The sequence below is a fragment of the Portunus trituberculatus genome, chromosome 29 (assembly GCF_017591435.1).
Source record: "Portunus trituberculatus isolate SZX2019 chromosome 29, ASM1759143v1, whole genome shotgun sequence".
NCBI lineage: Eukaryota > Metazoa > Arthropoda > Malacostraca > Decapoda > Portunidae > Portunus > Portunus trituberculatus.
Window position 1 is genome coordinate 10,057,904 of NC_059283.1, and position 10,000 is coordinate 10,067,903.

Consider the following 10,000-nt stretch of genomic DNA (forward strand, 5'->3'; position numbering starts at 1 on the left):
GAACCCTGAGGACGAATAACATTTAGAAAGAAGACCAACACCAACAGCATGCGAGCGCCAATCTGACCCAGCCTTTGTAATGTACCTTAATATTCTTACGTTCCTCGCACGTCAATTTACCTCTCATCCTTTGTATTCACCGTGGAGAGAGAGAGAGAGAGAGAGAGAGAGAGAGAGAGAGAGAGAGAGAGAGAGAGAGAGAGAGAGAGGAGAGGGAGGAGAGAGAGGAGGGAGAGAGGAGAGGAGAGAGAGGAGAGAGAGAGAGAGGAGGAGAGGAGAGAGGAGAGAGAGAGAGTGTGTGTGTGTGTGTGTGTGTGTGTGTGTGTGTGTGTGTGTGTGTGTGTGTGTGTGTGTGTGTGTGTGTGTGTGTGTGTGTGTGTGTGTGTGTGTGTGTGTGTGTGTGTGTGTGTGTGTGTGTGTGTGTGTGTGTGTGTGTGAATCTCAAGCTCCGTGACCTGAGTAGCGCTAAGGTCAAAGGTGGTTTATTCCAGGGAGTTTTCATGAGAGCCAAGGTTTCTTCCACAACATCCACAAGGTACTCATTCCAACTGCCAGCTGACACATTATCCGCTTCTCTCAGCTCTGAAGTTGGAATCATGTTTTCACAATGTTGTTCGATAAATGTCGGGAATGTCAGAGAGCGCTGGGAACAGAGGAGACGTTAGAATAAATAAGGCAACGGACGCAGCTTAATATAGCGTACTAAGTTATCACAAAACATGAAGTAAATAGTAAATGATCTCAAGAAGCCTTTTAACATGTTAGAATAAATTGCTATTACTTCATCCTACGTTTTCATTTACCAGTTCCTTAACCCCTTCAGTACCATGACGCGTTTTCATATTCATTCTACTGACTACGTGGTGATTCTATACAGCTTCACTTATGTGGGAATTAAAATAGTGAAGACTGGCTATTTATCTTTTGCCCTCCATAGACCCTTCCTAATGTAAATAAAATCGTCTAATGATATACAAATTCATGGTAAAATTGCGTCCCAGTACTGAAGAGGTGAACGTATGCTAGGTGGACAGTGGATATTCACAGTTACAGAATGAGTCCAGAGAAACAGACAATACTTTCTTCGTATCAAAGAATGTCAGTGATGGGGTCAATAATAGCAGGAAGTACTATATAGGAACCAGCACTATTAAGCCATATTAACCCCTCGAGTCTCATGACGCGTTTCCATATTCATTCTGCTTACTATTTGGTGATTTTATACAGCTTCAAAGACTCATGTGGAGGATTAAAATAGTGAAGACTGTGGCCATTCATCTTCTAACCTCCATAGATCCCTTTCTAATGTAAATAAAATGGTCTAATCGCACACAAATTTCAAGGTAAAAATGTATCCCAGTATTGAAGGGGTTAAAACAAACAAACAGATAAATGCAAAACATTATTGGTCACGGTGCAATGTTCAGTGTTGGGGGAGAATTGTAGCTTGACGCAGTGGTGGCCATAGCCTTGCCTTGCTATTCAGACATACATCACACCTGCATAGAATTAAGGTTTTTCTTTTTTTTGTATCACTCGAGACTAAGAAGGGATTTCCACAAAGGAATATTTTAACACTCACCAAAGGTCGCGAATTCTGAAGCACTGAATAAATATTTCACGTGGCAAGGAAAAGACAAAACTCCAACCACTTTCACTACGGGCAAGTGAAGTTCGAGCTAGTAATATATAAAAAAAAAACTTTATATAACCGCATGAATGAAAGAAACAGAACAGGAATGCATATTACAAGAGGTTCTAAGATAACGAATTAAATAACAGCTTCTCTTATATTTTAATTAAGGTGAAGATAAGTGCATGATTAAAATATCCCTTATATAACGAAGTCTGGCATCCACGACACTCGAGAAGAGACAATCAGCATTTACTGTTCATTACGTAATTCCACCCATCACATATTCACGCCTTGCTGTCTCAGATGTTCGAGGGAGTAAAGTTTGTGGAATACGCGAGAGGGGGTAAAAACGTCTCGATCAAACACGATTTCTTTCAAGAGGATAATTGCATACCACGAGGGGCAGCGAGAGAAGTGAAAAAAACGTTAGGAGAAAAGAATACAAGCCACTGGTGAAAACTGCTTGGTAGTTTGTCACTCAGTGTGTGTGTGTGTGTGTGTGTGTGTGTGTGTGTGTGTGTGTGTGTGTGTGTGTGTGTGTGTGTGTGTGTGTGTGTGTGTGTGTGTGTGTGTGTGTGTGTGTGTGTGTGTGTGTGTGTGTGTGTGTGTGTCTGTGTCTGTGTGTGCTTGTGCGTGCGTGTGTGTGTGTAGGTGTGACAGTCTTCTTGTGTAAGGCAGTCATGTTCTACCGTCATTAACTGTAGATAAATAAAGCTCACTGAACATCGCACGGTGGCTGCAGGAGTGAGTAAACAAACTAATTACTCCCTGATGAGTGAAACTATTACTACACACACGGGAAGTGACCAAATATATTGAAACGATCGTATTCATGGCAGGTATATCGTGTACTAAACTGCACAACATTAATTCAGTACGGCACGCGCTGTTAATTATTTGTTAGTGATATACTTTGACTGAAAAAAAATCGCAAGAACAAGAAAACACGAGCAAGTTACGAAATCATTAAATAAAATCTGGACTTTGGTTCTTTCTTTAAATTCAAAAGCTACTTCATGACACGGTTTCTTCTACTACTACTACTACTACTACTACTACTACTACTGTTACTACTACTACTACTATTGTTACTACTACTACTGCTACTACTATTGTTACTACTACTACTACTATTGTTACTACTATTGTTACTACTACTACTACTACTACTACTGCGTACAACAAAAACTACTACCACTACTACTACTACTACTCCTACTACCACTACTACTATCACCACCACCACCACCACCACCACCAACGAAGACCATTACAAAAACAAGGATAAGAACAAGAGCAGGAGCCGCAACATGTGAGGGCAGGAGGCGAGGCAACAAAACATCAGTGCATCTGGAGGAGGAGGGCGAGTCATCTGTTTTTAGGAGTGGAGCTCGGGAGTATGGAACTACCATCATGGAAGACAACCACTGCAGTCAGGCAGGTGAGAGACAGAACACCATTGCAGAGAGAGAGAGAGAGAGAGAGAGAGAGAGAGAGAGAGAGAGAGAGAGAGAGAGAGAGAGAGAGAGAGAGAGAGAGAGAGAGAGAGAGAGAGAGAGAGAGAGAGAGAGAGAGAGAGAGAGAGAGAGAGAGAGAGAGAGAGAGAGAGAGAGAGAGAGAGAGAGAGAGAGAGAGAGAGAGAGAGAGAGAGAGAGAGAGAGAGAGAGAGAGAGAGAGAGAGAGAGAGAGAGAGAGAGAGAGAGAGAGAGAGAGAGAGAGAGAGAGAGAGAGAGAGAGAGAGAGAGAGAGAGAGAGAGAGAGAGAGAGAGAGAGAGAGAGAGAGAGAGAGAGAGAGAGAGAGAGAGAGAGAGAGAGAGAGAGAGAGAGAGAGAGAGAGAGAGAGAGAGAGAGAGAGAGAGAGAGAGAGAGAGAGAGAGAGAGAGAGAGAGAGAGAGAGAGAGAGAGAGAGAGAGAGAGAGAGAGAGAGAGAGAGAGAGAGAGAGAGAGAGAGAGAGAGAGAGAGAGAGAGAGAAAAAAACTTGGCAGTGCACGAGTCTCCACACAAAAAAAAAAAAAAAAACCGAGACATTAATGCTTAGGTAAGGAGAACCTCTTATGTTTCTCTATCAACTATAAGGCTACAAAATCACATCCGCTATTCCGAAACACGTGCCACACCTCCACCACTTCCAAAAACTATGGTATAGTTGAATTAACACGATTTCAAGATACTTTTACTGTAATAAGCGACAGATTACGATGATTTCCACAGTATTAAGAGGAGAACCTGTCTTGAAAACCAGGTTCATCATCTCTGGCCTTTGAAAATAGTCGTGGTGAGTGAGTGAAGTTTGCGTGTCTGTCTGTCTGTCTGTCTGTCTGTCTATTGATATCATAGCTCAGTCTCGTAAAGGGGGCAAGAAGTCTGCAGATGAGTGTTCTTTCCTGTGTAGGTTTGGTTTGGTTAGGTTAGGTTAGGATAGGTTAGGTTGAGGCAGTTTGGGTTGGGTTGGGTTGGGTTGGGTTGGGTTGATTTGGGTTGAGTTTGGTTAGGATAGGATAAGTTAGGTTAGGTTAGGTTAGGTTAGGTTGGGTTGGGTTGGGTTGAGTTTGGTTAGGTTTGGTTAGGTTAGGTTAGGTTAGGTTAGGTTGGGTTGGGTAGGGTTGGGTTGGGTTGAGTTTGGTTAGGTTAGGTTAAGGTTAAGTTAGAAGCAACACTCGTTCCGTACCTGACATGACCTAGCGTGATGGGAGATATGTAAGGTCATTCGAGGTTAGGGAGGGAAAGACATCATCCCTAAAGCCAGGAGGAGGAGGAGGAAAAGGCAATGGAGGAGGAGGAGGAGGAGAGGCATGGTTGATCCATCTTGAGCCAGTCATGATGGAAGGGCAGGCAGTGGTGGTGGTGGTGGTGGTGGTGGTGGTGGCGGCGGCGGCGGCGGCGGCGGCGGCGGCGGCGGCGGCTCCGGCTCCGGCTCCTGTTCGCCACCACACACTGCTGTTTGCGCCGCCGCCCTCCGCTATTTGTTTGTTGGTTTTCCATTAAATGTTCCGCTGACGGTGAAGTGCGCGAGCGAGGAACTAATTCACTCTCACTCTCACTCTCACTCTCTCTCTCTCTCTCTCTCTCTCTCTCTCCCAAGACTAAACTCAGATGAACGGAACTTACATGAAATACTGTTGGCATAAAATGAACAGCGCGAAACACTCCACCACCCCTTCGTTCCTTCCTTACCAAGCTCTATTCCTCCTGGCCCGGTCTGTCACGTTCCTTATCATTCCATTCCAATAAGAGGAGACCCGGGCCGCGTCCCTCTCCGTGTCACCTCATCCAGTTAACCTTTCCTTGCAGCGCGTGCGGGAAAGTGAGCTGGTGCGCCGCTTCTAATATTATTTCAACTCGTGTCCGGGGCAAAGTAATGATCGAGAAAACTCTTGTCATGGTAGGAAACGACTGGGGAAGGGAAGGGAAAGGAAGGGAAGGGATCAAGGTAGGGAAAAAGGCGGATAACATAGATACAGGAAGGTAAGGGAAGCGTGAAGAGTAAAGGATAGATAAAAGGAAAGTAGGGTAAGAGATGGAAAGGGAAGGAAAAAGGGAGAGTGAATATGTTAGGACTAGTGCATAAAGAAGGAAAAGGAAATTAAAGAAAGGTAAACAAAATGGACAGATACAAAACGAGGAAGAACGAATGAAAACAAAAAAAAAGATCGAGAGCAGCGGAAAAGAAAAAAAGTGAAAGGTCTGGATAAAGACAGAAAGACAATGGAATGAGATAAGTAAGGGAGGAGTAGGAAAGATAAGGAAAAGCAGGCTTGAGTATCTGAACAACGGTCCGTCGTGAGGAGAGATGATGATGCCAGCGAGGGGGAAGGTAGAAGAGTGATTTATCATGACGAAACAAGACAACTTAGCCAGTATTCAGAAACGACTTCCTCTCTTATTACGACGACATTCCAAGGCCATACAGACAACTAGCTGAGTTTTCATGAAATATCCTCCTTTCATTAAACAAGAAATCTTACCAATCTATCACCAAAACAATAAAAAACACTTAAAAAAACAATCATCTTCATTTGGCGCCCTTAGAAAGCAGTGATGGTGAGAGAGAGCAGTGTTTCAGAAAAATGGTCTTATAACTGCGATTGTACATAACACATCTACAACGCTCTCAAACTATTCAAATGTAATACTGTCTTGCTTCGGAACGCTGGGCAGAGTTCGAGGCCTCGTGTGTGTGAACTCAAGTCAACCTCATAGTCAGCTGGTAGGGAAGCAAAGTAGGACACTGAAGAAAGGGAAGAGTAGCGTGAGAAAAGGAGAAAGAAGGAAGGAGAGTATAGGAAATATAATAAAGATATATCCAAAGAAATGAAGACCAGGACAACACAAGACGAAAATTGGGATGAGGCAAGATGAATGAACGAAAGAAAAGGAAACTAAAGAAAAAGAAAAGATTATTTCAAAAGATAAATGCAAGAAAATGAAAACTACAACAAAACGAGAATAGAAAAAAAAGAAAATTATGGTGAGAAAAGATGAATGAAAAAAGAGGGAAAGGAAAGGAATAAAATAGAAAAAAAAACATAAGTGGAAGAATATCAAAAGACTAAACAATGAAAGAAAAATAAAGGAAAAACAGGAAAAATTTGGCAAAAACACAGTAATACCTGAAATGTAACAGAAAAAGAGAACAAGGAAGAGGAAACAACAGAGGAAGGCCAGGAAAAGCAAGGGACAGCAGGAAGGGAAAGGCGTAGTCAAGGTAACAAGGAAAATCGGAAAGCCTGGAATTGCAAAACAAGGAAAAAAGACGAACAAGACAATGTTATGCCAGCAGGGAGGAACAAGACAAAACTAGGAGGGAAAACAAGAGGAGGAGAAGAGAGGAAAGTGGAGAGAAGAGAAGACGAGAGGAGAGAAAGAAGAGAGAGAGAGAGGAGAAGACTAGAGAGAGAAGACTAGAGGAGAGAGAAGACTAGAGGGGAGGAAAGAGAAGAGGGGAGGAAAGAGAAGAGGGGAGAAGACGAGAGAGGAGAGGAAAAAAGAAGGGAGAAGATGAGAGAAGAGAGGAAAGTGGAGGAAAGAGAAAACGAGAGGACAGGAGAGATGACGAGAAAGAAGAAAGAGAGAAGACGAGACTAGACAAGAGGAAAGGAAAGTAGAGGAAAGAAGAAAAAAGAGGAAGAGCTAAAGACGAAGTGAAGAAAAATAGAAACAGAAGAGAAAGGAGACGATTACGGAAAAAAATAAAAGGAGAAAAGAATATAGAAAAAAAGAAAAGAAAAGGAGAAAAAAGATTAAAGAGGAAAGAAAAAAGAATAGAGAGAAACTGAGAAGGAGAGTAATATAAAGAGAACAGGAAATTACAGACGGAGGAATGTGGCTAGAAATTTAGAAAAACAAAGATATAATGAACAAAATATACACACACAAAAAAAGTGAATAAACAAATTCATATACAGCAATTATAATTACATGGATGAATGAGAGTATGACGAGACTTGTAAGGGAAGATAAAACAAAGAAAGGAATTTAAGAGGAAATGAAAAGAATTGATACAAGGGAAGAAAATTATGAGGAAGGAAAAGGAAACAGTTAAGAGAATGAGAAAATAAAGTGCAAGGAAAAGGAAGAAAAGGAAATGTAGAAGACAAGAACAAAAAAAAAAAAAAGTAAACACACACAGGATGAAAAGGAAGAAATCAGTGTAAAAAAATATCAGGATAAATCACAAGAAAATAAGAAAAGTAGATTAAAGAGGAACAGAAATTAAAAGAGAAAAAGAAGGTAAAGAAAACAGAAATAACACTAGAAAATACAATAGGAAAAGGAAGAAATCATGAAAAATATTAGAATAAATCGTAAGAAAATTTAAAATGAAGATTAAAAACTGGGAAAGAAGAGAAAGAAAACAGAAATAACACAAGAAAATACAAGAACAGGAAATGAAACACATAGGATGAAAAGGAAGAAATCAAATGAAAAAAATGTCAGAAAATATCATAAAATTTAAGAAAGGAGTAGAAATTAAAAAAGAAGAAAGAAGGGAAAGCGAACAAGAACAAGAAAATACAAGAAAAGGAAAGCAAACAGGTAGAATGGAAGGAAGGAAATGAAGTCGGAAAAAAAAGAAAGCAATGAAAAAAAGGAGAAAGAAGGGAAAAACTGAAATAACACAAGAAAATTCAAGAACAGGAAATTAAACACAGGAGGAAAAGGAAGAAATCACGGGAGAGGAAATGTCACGAAAAGGCACAAGTAAAATTCAAGACACGTAGATTAATAAGGGAAATAAATGATAGAGAAGAAAAAAGGGAAAGCGAACAAAAATAAGAAAATACAAGAACAGGAAATTAAACACAGGAGGAAAAGGAAGAAATCACAGAAGAGGAAATGTCAGGGTAATAAAGAGGGGAAGGAAAAGGGGAGAGCGACAACTGAACCCTTTTAACAGGATCAGTCCAGTGCATTGAGCTAAATATTAAACGTTCAATTAGTTCAAGATTTGCTCGCCCGAAGGAGGAAAAAAACACTAAACCTATTTAATTTGCGACAAGGAAAAGCTTTCACTGCCCATTCAACGTGGCGAGACTTTAAAGCGTTATTATTACTGTTATTACTGTTATTATTATTATTATTATTATTATTATTATTATTAGTAGTAGTAGTAGTAGTAGTAGTAGTAGTAGTAGTAGTAGTAGTATTGATAGTCGTGGTGGTAGTAACAGTAGTGGTGGGAATGATATTAATAGTAGTCGTAGTAAGTGTCGTATTATTATTAGTAGTAATAACCATCGTCGTTGTCGTTGTCGTAGTAGTTGTAGTAGTAATGACTATCGTCGTAGCAGTAGTAGTAGTGGTGGTAATAGTCGTTGATACAGACAGACTCACGAACAGAGACAAAGACAGAGAGAGAGAGACAGACAGACAGACACAGACGCGCGCACACGCACACACACACACACACACACACACACACACACACACACACACACAGGCACACGCACACGCACGAGGGAGCAGGAGCTATGACTTCCAACTCATTTCAGACACATGTGTTGGGTGAGGGAAGCGGAAGAACCTCGCGTCTATATCTTCCCCGTGACGTGAACCACCCAAGCTTCCCGTCGTCCCAGGGTGAGGAGCCGCTTCTAAAAGGATGAAATGTTGCGGAAGAGAGGAGGAGGAGGAGGAGGAGCAGGAGGGGGGCCGAGAATGTAGGGTCACGGTTATATATCTAGGAAGACCTCTGGCTCTAGCGAATCTGGTCACAACGAGGTCCCGTCCAGCACGATTAATCAGGCACGTGCAAGGTGGGGCGGCGGTGAGTCAGGGGCGGCGGGCGCGTAGTAATGATTAACAGGGATCCTATCGCGCCTCTACTGTCTCGATGTTCGTGGAAGCCTAACGAGAACCTGTCTGGGGAGCCTGAAGCCTTGCGGCACTGGGCTCGGGAGGAGGGAGCTACAAGGGCAAATGGGATCATGCTGAGTAGCGAGTGTTGGATGCTGAACAAATGGAGGAAGAGAAGAGAATGACCGTCTGCTCACCTGGAGGTCTCTGGAGGGTAGACGCTCTATTTCCCCTGTGGTGAAGGTAGTCGCTGCTTCTTTGATGTGTTGCGCGAGGTCATGCAAAGCGTTTAATCTGCGAAAAAAAGATATGTGGGCATTGAATAGTTCTCAAGATGGTTGCCAGGCTATATGCTGTAAAGAGGAAGAGGAGCTTTAACCTTTTCACTGCGATTCGAAACAATTAACAGCACCAGAAATAATGCATGAAGGGTATATAAACATCTACAGGATAGAAGGGTATTAAAAGGAATAGTGTTTACAATTCACTCGCGATTTAAATAATGGAGGAGGCTACACAAAACAAATAAAGATGTCTTAGTGATTAGTGCTTCAGGAAAGATGTACCGAACACTAAAAGGGTCAACATTACAACCAATGAAAAAAAAGATGGTTGGATAAAAAATATAACACTATAAATAAACTGCCAGATAAGCCAAGGATGAACAACCCTCAAATACGACCCAAACCACTTCTACCATTCCCGTTTTAAAGGTTAGACTCGCGCAAAATCAACACAGCTCAACGTAAATCGATCCGAGTAGTATGGGTTTGCGGCGCCACGTTAACAGGTACAGGTGGCCACGTGGCGTTGAGGCTGCTTGGGTGATTGTAGTCGGCGAAATAACAAGAGTGGTGGTGGAGTTCCCGCTGTGTGTCTAATCTTACCTGGCTTGCAATAAATGGAGGAGAATATTACATCACAGTACTGGCGCGTGTATGGTCTGCGCGTCGCCACATTGTTAAAATAGAAAATGGTAGGAAATGCAACTCCCCCCTCCCACCAATACACATACGAACCACGAAGGACTTACGTGACTCCTTTTCTTACGAGTGACTTTTCTTATG

At 41.9% G+C, this 10,000-nt stretch overlaps 1 long non-coding RNA gene across 3 annotated transcripts in view; it reads right to left on the minus strand.

Annotated features, from left to right (window-relative positions):
- The window catches only part of LOC123510433, a 173,172-nt gene that overhangs the window by 19,106 nt on the left and 144,066 nt on the right, over window positions 1–10,000 (minus strand). For all 3 annotated transcript variants that reach the window (XR_006676500.1, XR_006676497.1, XR_006676499.1), the window contains one exon: window positions 9,131–9,227. This is a non-coding gene — a long non-coding RNA (uncharacterized LOC123510433). The remainder of the gene's footprint in view (window positions 1–9,130; window positions 9,228–10,000) is intronic.